Source organism: Jatropha curcas, chromosome 1 (assembly GCF_041381405.1).
Source record: "Jatropha curcas cultivar XTBG-Jc1 chromosome 1, XTBG_Jcur_1.0, whole genome shotgun sequence".
Classification (NCBI taxonomy): domain Eukaryota; kingdom Viridiplantae; phylum Streptophyta; class Magnoliopsida; order Malpighiales; family Euphorbiaceae; genus Jatropha; species Jatropha curcas.
In genome coordinates, this window is record NC_143151.1 from 8,219,164 (window position 1) to 8,230,914 (window position 11,751).

The 11,751-nt window shown below is 36.8% G+C and overlaps 1 pseudogene; it reads left to right on the plus strand.

The window, feature by feature from the left end:
* The first annotated feature begins 287 nt into the window (after window positions 1–287).
* Window positions 288–11,482, plus strand: LOC149498936 (subtilisin-like serine-protease S; annotated as a pseudogene).
* Window positions 11,483–11,751: the final 269 nt, after the last annotated feature.

An 11,751-nucleotide genomic window follows, 5' to 3' on the forward strand; every position in this document is an offset into this window, starting at 1 on the left:
CCAAATCTCTTGTGCTACAACCATGATTCATCAGCAACAACATTATAGGAATTTAAAGAAGAATTCTTTAAATCCAAGGGAAAATTTTTGCCTTCCATAGCTATTTCAATCAGCTTGCTACCATTCGATTCATAAACAATGCATATCTTATTTTCAAAATGTAAAGCATAACCATTTTCACGCATTTGCCCAGCACTCAATAGATTTTGACTGAGATCAAGACCTAGTAAGACATCTTTGGTAAATTTCATACTTGATTAGTATGAATCTTTACAGTTCCTTTACCAATGACGGGTATCTCTTTTATATTTGCTAATTTTACGATGCCTTTGTATGAGGAATCAAGCATGTCTGGTCATGTGATTCGTGCAACCACTGTCAATGAGCCATGGCTTTTGATGTGAGACTTCAGAGACATGACTTGCAAAGAACAAATTATCTTCCTTCTCCTCTTCTTGATCAAGGTTTGCATTCTAAGTTTGATTTTGTCGTTGATTTTGCTTTTTCCTGCAGAACCTTTCTATGTACTCGAAATAATTACAAAATTTGCATTGAGGCTTACCTTGGGATCTACAACCTTTCTCTAAATGGTTGGCTCTTTTGCACACACCACAAAGAGGAAACTTACCTTTCTGCTCAACTTCTTTAAATTTTGACAAACCAGCTTCATCTCCTCTTTTGTTGAAAAATTGACTCTTATTGTATCTAACATTAGCTTGCTTCTGATTATTCTTGACCTAAAGGGCTGCTTCTGTAGGTGATTCATTTCTCATGGGGAGCCTTTGCTCTTGGGCTTACAAGGTTCTAACAAGTTTGTGACCGTGTATTTTGAAAGGTCATGAGCTTCTTTAATGGCTACAACTTTTGACTTATATTTCTCCAGTAAGGAGATTGGTCCGTGATATCTTCTCCATATATTCTCAACTAATTTACAACTTGAATAATTCTTGAGCTATAATCTTTGATACCTTCATTCTCCTTCATCTTCAATGATTCAAATTCTCTTCTCAAGGTCTACAACTTCACTTGTCTTACTCTTTAAGAACCTTGAAACTTCTGCTTCAACAATTCTCATGCTTCCTTGGCTTTTTCTACAACCATAATTCTTCGAAAAATACTTTCAGTCACAACCGAGTGAATGAAAGAAAGGGCTTTGTATGGCTTTAGAGCCTCCTCCGTTTGTTGCTTGATTTGAGCAAGAGTAGGATTTGGCCTTTGTGGTGGTGGTTCATAATCCTTTTCCACTACCTCCCACAATTCATTAGCTTTTAAGAAAGCTTTCATTTTGATTATCCAAAAATCATAATTTTGGCCTTTAAAGATGGGTGGTGCTGGAATATTCATTGGAAGAAGTTATAAATGATCTAAAGGAATTCTAGGAAAAATATCTTTTTTTAGATCTCTTTCCAATGGAGATGTTGGAAGACATATCTCAGTTCTCTCTTTCTTTCTCTCTTAAGTAACAAAGTAATGTCAGGCCCCTTTAAGAACTAAAGAGCTCTGAAATCAATTGTCAGTGATTTTTTAGTAATGGAGAAGATGAAGATGAAGAGAGAATACTTGGGTTTCATTTAGTAATAAAAATCTGTAGTACATGCAAAATATATAGATGAGACTACAACTACTTTGGACCTTAGGGACAAGATTTAAAATCACAATAAAGATGTTTGGCTCATGCGGAGCCTGGCACAATAAGAATCAATAAGAATATTAGCTTGTTAAATTACAGCAATGCCCCTTCTTAAATTTAGGCGAGAAATGGTGCACTATAGGAGGGAAAAAAGTAATGATTTCTTGTGTTGGATAACGTGAATGCAGATTTTTCACTTGTTCCGCATAAAAAGAGTGTAGCTTGCATGCTACACACGTGACATGAGGAGAAGGGTGCTTACTTTCTACCTCTGATACGGCATCATTTCTTCTTCACCGGATCTAAACCTTTTTTCCATGGCTTTTGAATTTAAAAATCCATGCATTACTCTTTTTTTTTCCCTTTTCACTTTCGATATAATCCATGCCAATGATTTCTTTCAGCTCAAAATTTGTACCTTGGCTGCTAATTTTTAGCTCGATTTCAAAAATATTTATTTATGTGTATATTTTTCATTAAGCAATTATAAACAAAGTCTAAGGACATGTTTGGTTATCAACTGAAGCTCTATCTTAAAACATCACTTGACATGCTGCTTTATGTTCTCTTACCCAACAACTTTGGCCGATTCAGAAATGACAAAATGACCCCATTTAGTAGCTAATTAATGAAGAATAGCTTTTATCATTACAAAAGAAGAGGAAAAAATAAGACCAATCCACCTTGGCTTTGCCATTGGTTGGCAAAATTTCAATCAAGAATTTCTCTTGTACATGTATAAGAAAAGGATCGCAAAATATTTCTTTTATTATTAAAGAATCAACCTGGATTCAGGGCTGTAAAGTTCCTAGTCATGCACAAATGTATCCATATTCCATAAAAAAATGAAAAAATGAAAAAAAAAAATAAAAGAATTGAACATAACTCTGCAAAAGGAACTATTATAATAGCATTATTTGTACATTTTAATCAATAGCGATATGATCGTGTGGACCAGAAGATTTCAGATATCATCTTTCATGAAGAACTCGAGTAGCATCTTTCAGGTCATGCTACAATAGCATTTCACAGTTGCATATATTTCTCCAACCAATCCTGCAGAATATAGATTTTTGGTAAGTCAAAAGTAGAATGTTGTGAATTTTTTTAAAAAACAATGAATCGAGAAATTGTTTGATTTTATCACAATCTGGAGTCCCGTTGGAAAGTTCACAGGAACTGTAGATAGATTGAACAACTTAGAAACTGCAAAACAAAATGATGAATTTCTCAAAAAAAGCAGGACATATGAAATAAGATGAGAACATAAGAAACATGAGAAGCAAGAGAGGGAAAAATGCAAAAGAAGAGGCATGACCACTATTGCAAATAGAAACTATAAATAATGTATTTATGATCTATGAAAGTTTAAAAAATTAGCAGATCTAACAAAGATGCCATACTACTTTCTAAAGTGGTACCAGTCATGATGTATGGGTTACAATGGCCTCCACTCTATCCAGAGATGCTTGTAATTTTCCTGTACTTATGTTGAACAATGGCTCACTAGTACCCAAAGCTCAGTTGAATCCATTTTTTCATATATAAGCCATAACATATTAATCAAAATAACACCAAATAAGAAACTACAGGCACTTCATCAACAATTATTGCTCAAGCTTATGGATCCTTATTCAATAACAAATGTCTAGAAGATCCAAGAACTTACACTATAAGTTCTGGAAGAACAGAATCTGCCCCCCAACCAAACCGAAAATCCATTCTAAGGAACAATCCAAGTGTTGTCTTATTCCGGATGCGAGATATGCCATCACTGCCAAAGCATGTAGTAAGCTTCCATTTCCAACTAGTAGCATGCAACTGAAAATTGTGGCCCATATTGACATGCATTTTCAAGACTTATGATTAATCATTACTACAGAGTTGCATAGATTTGGGACTAGGTTCAACAACCAATATATTATATGCTATGAAATGTTTAGGTGAAGAAGAGTAAAATATTACCTAGTCCTATTAAGATTATTGCATTAAGCCTATACAATGTAAACAAGGATCAAATTAGATCAGACCTTAAGATTTAGAAATTTAGTTATGGGAATCTTCTTGAAAAGGGCGCGCACATCTTGATGTAAATGACTTGTCCAATAATTTAATATTTCAGTGCTGGTGGGGAAGTAAACCCACTTCACCACGAACAAGCTCTACACCTCTTCCTCCCCCGGCTGCTGCACATATGCCAAGTCTTTCAACTATCGAGCTTGCAGCCTATGAGCGGCAAATGACATTGAGCAAAACGGCAGGTGCCGAAGCCCTTATGCTTCCACAAAGTCAGCATGCCCTTAAGCAGGCAGTCACAGGAATGGGTGCTGTTGGATCTAGTCTGGCAATATACGACAGCAAATTCCCTAATGTTGCTACAAGTCAACAGATTATGTACTATCACTAATATAGCATTATAAAAAATCTTCATGAACCCTGATAGTGAGGAATAAAACTCTTCAAAGAAGAAACAGAAAAACAAAGCCAACAAGAATCTAGAGAGAGAAATAGCTAGCGAATTCTAGAGAGAGGAACAAAAACTAGAAAGAGAGAGAGAGAGAGTGTGTGTGTGTGTGTGTGTGTGTGTGTGTTTCTCTGTTTGTCTATGGTCTATCGGCATTAATGGCGAAGAAGAAGAAATCGAGTGAAAAGAGCGTTAAGTTGTTTGTAGGTCAAGTGCCAAAGCACATGTCAGAATTTCATAGCATCATCCTTGCTTTCATAAGATCTGTACACGCCATTACTGATGCCTAAGACTCGAGATGCGCACTGTGGCTAAGAATTGAAAATCCCAGTTTCAATTTCACAAAAAACTACTTATATCTTGGCTTTCTTCTTTAGTGGATTCATGTCGCTATAACAATTCTTCTTCTCAGTGGCGCCTATGGAAGAAGATGAGAGTCTTTGTTTGGTGAAAAGGTTTTGGGGGTTAGGGATGAGAGAGGAGAGAGGAGAGAGGGTGTATAAAGCAAGCTATAAAAAAAGAAAGTTTATTTGGGGCTTATAGTCTTTCAGTTTATCATTATTAAAATAAGAGAGACAAAATGATTTTCAAATTTAAATTTTCAGTCACTCACAAAAAAAAAATTGTTAAAAGCAATGTGGACATTCTATATGTAAAAATTCTTATTGAGTCTTGTTATGTCAAGCTCAGCACGAGCCATTTAGCATTGCTCTTAAAATTAAACTTGGGCCCAAAACTAGAGCAAAACATGATTACATCATTAAAAATATAAAATATAAAATATAGTGAGTTGGAGTGTATAGCAACTGTAACAATTCAACAATTAGGCCCTATGGCCAAACAGAAAAATAATTGAAGCACGATATTACTACCAAGGATTTGAAGCTGAAAATGGACCTCTTGAAGCTTTTGCGGGTATTTTCTTCCAATCAGCTCGAGATGGTGACGGTCATGGATCTCATACTGCTTCACCTATAGGCGGAGTTCTAGTGCCTAATAGTAGCCTATTTGGAATGGCTAGTGGTACTACAAGAGGTGGTGCACCAAATCTAAGATTTGCTATATACAAGGCTTGTTGGTTTAACCTATGTTCTGATGTTGATATTCTTTCTGCAATGGATGATGCAATAAATGATGGAGTCGATATTCTTTTGCTTTCCCTTGGCCCTGATCCTCCTCAACCTATTTACTTTCAAAATGCTATTTCTATTGGAGCTTTTCATGCATTCAGGAAAGGAGTACTTGTTGCTTGCTCTGCAGGAAATTCATTTTTCCCAGGGACTGCAACTAATGTTGCTCCTTGGATCCTCACTGTTGCTGCTAGCTCATTAGACCGAGAATTTAATTCCAATGTGTATCTTGGAAATTCAATAGTTCTAAAGGTAAATTTTCACCAAAGCAACCATAGACATTTTTACTTCAATATCAGAATCGTATTGGTTCCATTTCCTCTTCTTAAAATTAAGGCTTATTTCACAAGGAAATTTTAATTTGCTTTCAGGGTTTCTCTTTAAACCCTCTAAAAACGAAAACTTCAAACGATTTAATAGCTGGAAGTGATGCGGCTGCACCAGGAGTTCCAGCAAAGAATGCAAGGTATATGTACACCTTTTATTTTTCTTTACTTTTCTCTATATGTCAGAATGTTGATTCTCCCATTTGTGTATCAGCTTTTGCAAGAACAACACTCTAGACTATACCAAGATTCAGGGAAAGATTGTGGCATGCATAATTAAGGATGTAAAAGAGAGCCGAGGAGAGAAAGCCCTATTTATACAATAAGGTGGTGGTGTTGGAATGATTTTGATTGATCCATTAGCTAAAGAAGTAGGCTTCCAGTTTGTAATTCCAGGCACTTCAATCGGTCAGAAAGAAGCACAACAGCTTCAAGCACACATGACGACAGACAAGTGAGTTCTTGCAGCTAGCATCAGCTTTGCTTGGCTAAACTACCCCTGAATGACACTAATTAGTAATGTTAAGGCTAATATTTACTCCAATTTGAAACAAACAGATATCCGATTGCAAGGGTAGCCCCAACAGTAACAGTCTTGAACACTAAGCCTGCACCAAAATTGGCTGTGTTTTCTTCACAACAACCGAATGTCATAACTCCAGATATATTAAAGCAAGTTCTCTATAATTTCTCAATTTTTCTTGATAACGCAGAAATATTTACTGATATAGAGGGTGACTATGGTCTCCATTTATGGGTTCCAGCCACGGAAACAACTTCTCTACAAAAAAAGGAAAAGGGGGAGGCTGCATACATCAACCCTTCCAGATGTTGGGAAAATCGCTATTTTTCCCGCCCTTCGGATCGGCTTCAAGCATGAACAAATGAAAAAATAAAATAATGACTGAGAAATTAAAGAGAACACGATAGTTTAACGTGGAAAACTCCCTAAGTGGAGAAAAACCACGGCCGTTGCCAAACGACAACCAAGAAAAATATTCACTATGCGGCAAATTGTTACAACCACAATTACAAAATATTTTTCTACCCGACACCCTTAAAACACCCCAAATATTTTATACTCCAAGGGACTCCAAGAGACTTGCTCTAAATCCCTAACATAAAACACATTCAAGTGTTTTGGTGTGTTTAGAAACCTAAACCTTGGCTCCTTTTTATAGCCAATCCACCACCCTGTGAACCCCTACCCCAAATATCAAGGCACATATGGATGCATGTGACTAAGGGCAGAAATGCACGTGAATGTGTGAGTCGCCACCTTGTTTAATTATTTTAGGGTAAACTAGGAAAAAACCCTAAGTGACTCCAATTTTAATTAACCTAGTTACTAGATTAATTATCCCAAATGTTTAAGGCATGGTCTATGAACCCGAGGTGGATCCCAAGACTATGTCATGTTGATGAAACTAACCATGAGTGAATGCTTTGCAAGGCGATTAATGTAATTTGGACTAATTAAAAAATGCTTATGTGATTTTAGACTTGCCGCTCGGGGTTAAATCCCTAACGTGCCTACGTACTTCCGTTTGAATGGAAGATCAAAGTCAACGTAGTTCGATAGGCCTCTTTTAGAGGGCTTTGAATGGGGATGCTTTATGCATGAGTGTGTGTATGCTTTGTGCATTTTGTTTGGGCATTCTGCCTGAAAATCGATTTTCAGGCATTTGATGCCAAAAGTGTTGATTTTAATGGCTTTTAGCCAAAAAGATTAATTCAGGCAATTGTTGCCAAAAAATATTGTGATTTAGGCGATTGTTGCCAAAGTTGATTGATTTTAAGGCTTTTAGCCAAAAATAGTTTGATTTAGGCAATTTATTGCCAAAAGTTGATAACTGGGCGATTGTCGCCAAAATTGATTGACTTAAGGCAATTTATTTGCCAAAAGCAATTTTAATCTCACTTATAGGCAATTTGTTTGCCAAAAGTTGATCAATTGTAATGTAGGCAACTTTTATTGCCAAGAGAATGTGTTTGAATTAAGGCCTTTTAGTCACAATTATTGATTAATTGGACTTAAGCTGCATTTGTTCGAAATAAAGGCAATTTCACCATAGTTATTGATTAACTAGGTTTTTTAGCCAATATTGTCGGATTTAAGCTTAACACCACGATTACTGATTAACCGGGCATTTAGCTTAAATTCATTTACTTGAGGCAATTTGTTTGCTTAATGATGACATGGATGAATTTATGTAGTTGTAGAATTATTAAAAGTAGAAGAGAAGCATGCATGAAGTGCTAAATTTAAATAGGCAAAGTTTAGTTCATGTACCTGATTTAATCGTCGACCGCTTCTTAACTCCAGGTTAAGCTCCTCGTTAAGGGAAAATTAATTAATTTGATTTTAATGACCACTTAACAAAGCAAGAAAGCAATTAAAGCTAAACTAAAATACAGAAAAGCAGTAAAGAATCGCAAGGAGCGTAGGGGAGAAGGAGCGTTCGTCAACACAGACTGAGTGAGTTGAAAGGTCACTCCGGGCCTGCATTTATAGGCAAAAACGGACTGTTTCGACGGCCGGGTCCGGCGGCCCGAGCCACCGGGGCTGGTGGTTCTGCTATTTTTCCGTTCCGGAGGCTTTTTCGGGAGTTCTAGACCTCCAAAAAATATTCCGGGACCAATTCCGCGATCCTCGTGACGTCCTGGACGTTTCAAGTACCATATTGGCATATTTCCGGTGAACTTTCCAAATGGCCTCCGGCCCGGCCGAACTGTTTGCAGTCCGGAAAAACTGGCTTTTTGGGCCTCAAAATTTGGGTATTCACACACCCCTCACATGCTCTTCTCCCCGATGTGGGATTGAGAAAAAAAAATTTTTTTCTTTTTAATTTTGTTTTCGACAAAGGAGGCTAACAATCTCCACCTTTAAAATAAAATAAAAAAAAAAGACAACATTGTCTACTACCGACAATCATAATTCTTATCGTTAAGAATTATCATACTCCACCATAAAAGAGTATCGCCACTTGGAACCACTTTACCGACTCCAAGAATTTTCCATCGGTAATGTCGGATCCCGCTAATAGTTTATGGTGCAACCCTACTATTGACTTTTCCGAGAGTTTATTATATCGACATATTTTTTCCACCACACACTTTGCATCAACTGTCAACCAATGCCATGCGCATTTCCGTGGACCAGCTACCAATAATCCGTCCTCTTCCATGGCATCTCAATGAGTAGCAATCATGCCATGAGGACACACATCTCTCAATTACAAAGAGAACACATCATCTCCTTCGCCACAGGAGATCACATTGGCAGCAACAACGTTAGAGCTTCTAGCCGAATCAGCTCCACCGTTTGGGCAATCCTTCTTCACGTGTCCAGTTTGACCACAACCCCAACAGACAACCTTCCTCTTTCCAGAGCTTTTATTTTTATTCTTTTTCCTGGTACCGACAGATAAAGCTGAATCCTCATATGATTTATTTTTCATTTTATTCAGTCTTCTCTCCTTAGTAATGAGCTTACCAACCACATCCGCATACACCACTTCCTTACTACCATATTTCAGAACAGGTTTCATATGATCATATGTCGAAGGAAGTGACAGGATGAGTCGGAGAACTTTATCTTCATCTTCGGTTTGCACTCCAAGAGTTTCCAATTCAGAGACGATGCCGTTAAGAACACTCAGGTGATCTGATAGCTTTGTACCTTCTGCCATTTTCAACGTATGAATTTGCTCCTTTAAATATCACCTGTTGGATATATTTTTTCCCTGGTACAATTCTTCCAGTTTCTCCCACAACTCCTTTGTCGTGGACAATCCAAGCACATTAGCAAGAACATTTTTTGCTAGACACATGCGAATTTGACTTGCCGCTTTGATATCCAGCTCCTCCCATTCTTCATCGCTAATCTTGGATTTTTCTGAGTCTCTACTGCCACCGTCTTTTCGTGAATTCTTTCCGCTGACTGGTTTACTCTGCAAAATTTATGCAGTCCAGACTGAATCAACACGTCTTTGACTTGCACTTGTCACAGTGCAAAATTCATTCTCCCGTCAAATTTCTCAATCTCACATCTCATAGCCGACATGCTTACTTGTGCTTATAACAGTGACCCAATAATTAGTGAAGTAAACCGATTCGGCAATACAGAGGATAGACCACAATGATCTCCTAGACAGTATTACCATTCCACGTAAAATCCCAGTTGGGCAGAGGGGTCACAAGTGGTCCCACTTAAAATCCGGCTTTCTAGACAGAAGTTACGTGCACGGTATATTATCAGAACTTTCGTACCAGAATAACTTCAATAATTATCGTCAAGACCTTCACCATCAGTACTCAAGCACACCAAAGCAAAGCTCCACCCGCTTCAAGACTTTCAAAACTCCACCTGCTTTTAAAATAAAATAATTTTTAACAACAGTATTTTCTGATGTGGAAGATCAGACTAAGCCGCAACCACAGTGCATACTTATAATTTAAATTATAAGAAATTATTTTAACACTAAAAGCTCTGCCTTACAACTAGGCTCTGATACCACTTGTTGGGAAAATCGCTATTTTTTCCGTCCTTCAGATCGGTTTCAAACAGGAACAAATGAGAAAGTAAAATAATGACAGAGAAATTAAAGAGAACACGATAGTTTAATGTGGAAAACTCCCCAAGTGGAGAAAAACCACGGCCGTTGCCAAACGACAATCAAGAAAAATATTTACTATGCGGCAAATTGTTACAACCACAATTATAAAATATTTTTCTACCCGACACCCTCAAAACACCCCAAATACAAGGGACTCCAAGAGATTTGCTCTAAATCTCTAACATAAAACACATTCAAGTGTTTTGGTGTGTTCAGAAACCTAAACCTTGGCTTCTTTTTATAGCCAATCCACTACCCCTCACATGCTCTTCTCCCCGATGTGGGATTAAGCAAAAAAAAAAAAAAAAATATATATATATATATATATATATATATATATATATATATATTTTTTTTTTTTTCAACAAAGGAGGCTAACACCAGAGACCATACATATGGATGCTTCGTGCACTGAGTCTCCATTTTTTTTTAATTGGTTTGACAATATATGTAAATTCTTGTTGCAGCCAGATATTACAGTACCAGGTCGTAATATTTTAGCAGCATGGTCTCCAGTAGCAGTTGGAGGCACAGGTGGAAGATCAGTGAATTATAGCATAATCTCTGGTACTTCAATGTCTTGCCCTCATGTTGCTACAGTTGCTGCAATCTTAAAATCTTACCAACCTTCTTAGAGTCCAGCGGCAATAATGTCTGCAATAATGACTACAGGTTAGGTATCCAATACTAAAAACTTATATTGCTAAGGTATTCAACTCAAACCTAATTAATCAGATAAGAAATTCTAATTCTTATCAACTTCTGAAATTTTGACTATAATTTGTTTCTACAGCTACAGTCACAGATAACACTGGAAAAGTGATTGAAAGAGAAGCAATTGGCAACCTACTATACCTTTTGACTACGGATCTGGACACATAAACCCAATAGCAGCTCTAAATCCTGGACTAACTTATGACTTTAGTTCTTATGATGTTATTAATTTTCTTTGTAGCACTGATGCAAGTCCAACACAATTGAAAAACCTGACAGGACAGCCAACTTATTCCCAGAACTCAAGACAATCCTATGATTTCAACTACCCTTCTATTGGTGTGTCCAAAATGCAAGGAAATGTATCAGTACATAGAATGGTTACTTATTATGGCAAATGTAGATTACCCAGATGGTGTTAAAGTTACACCTGCCATACTCAAATTTACAAGAACAGGAGAGATACACCTGTCATATCCTTCAGGATTGATTTTACACCTTTCAAAACAAGTAATGGAAGTTTTGTGTTTGGAGCTTTAACATGGAGCAATGCTATTTGTACTATGAGTCCTATTGGTCTCAATGTGCTTTCTTTGTAGAAACATGTGATTCACTTTGGTCCTTTTGGTTGGACCTATAATGGAGAATGAAATATAATCCTTGGAATAGGACTTTATGTTTTGGTTCGGGTCGTAAGAAATTCAATTTCTGTTTTTATATTTGAATAGTATAAATTTAGTTATTTGAAAAATAAACTTTTGCAACCCAGAAATTTATTAATAATAGTTAATGATTCTCAAAAAATCATTGGATCAATGCTAGAATGAATCGTTGAAGATTGCAAATTTCTTTCCCTCAAATTTTGATT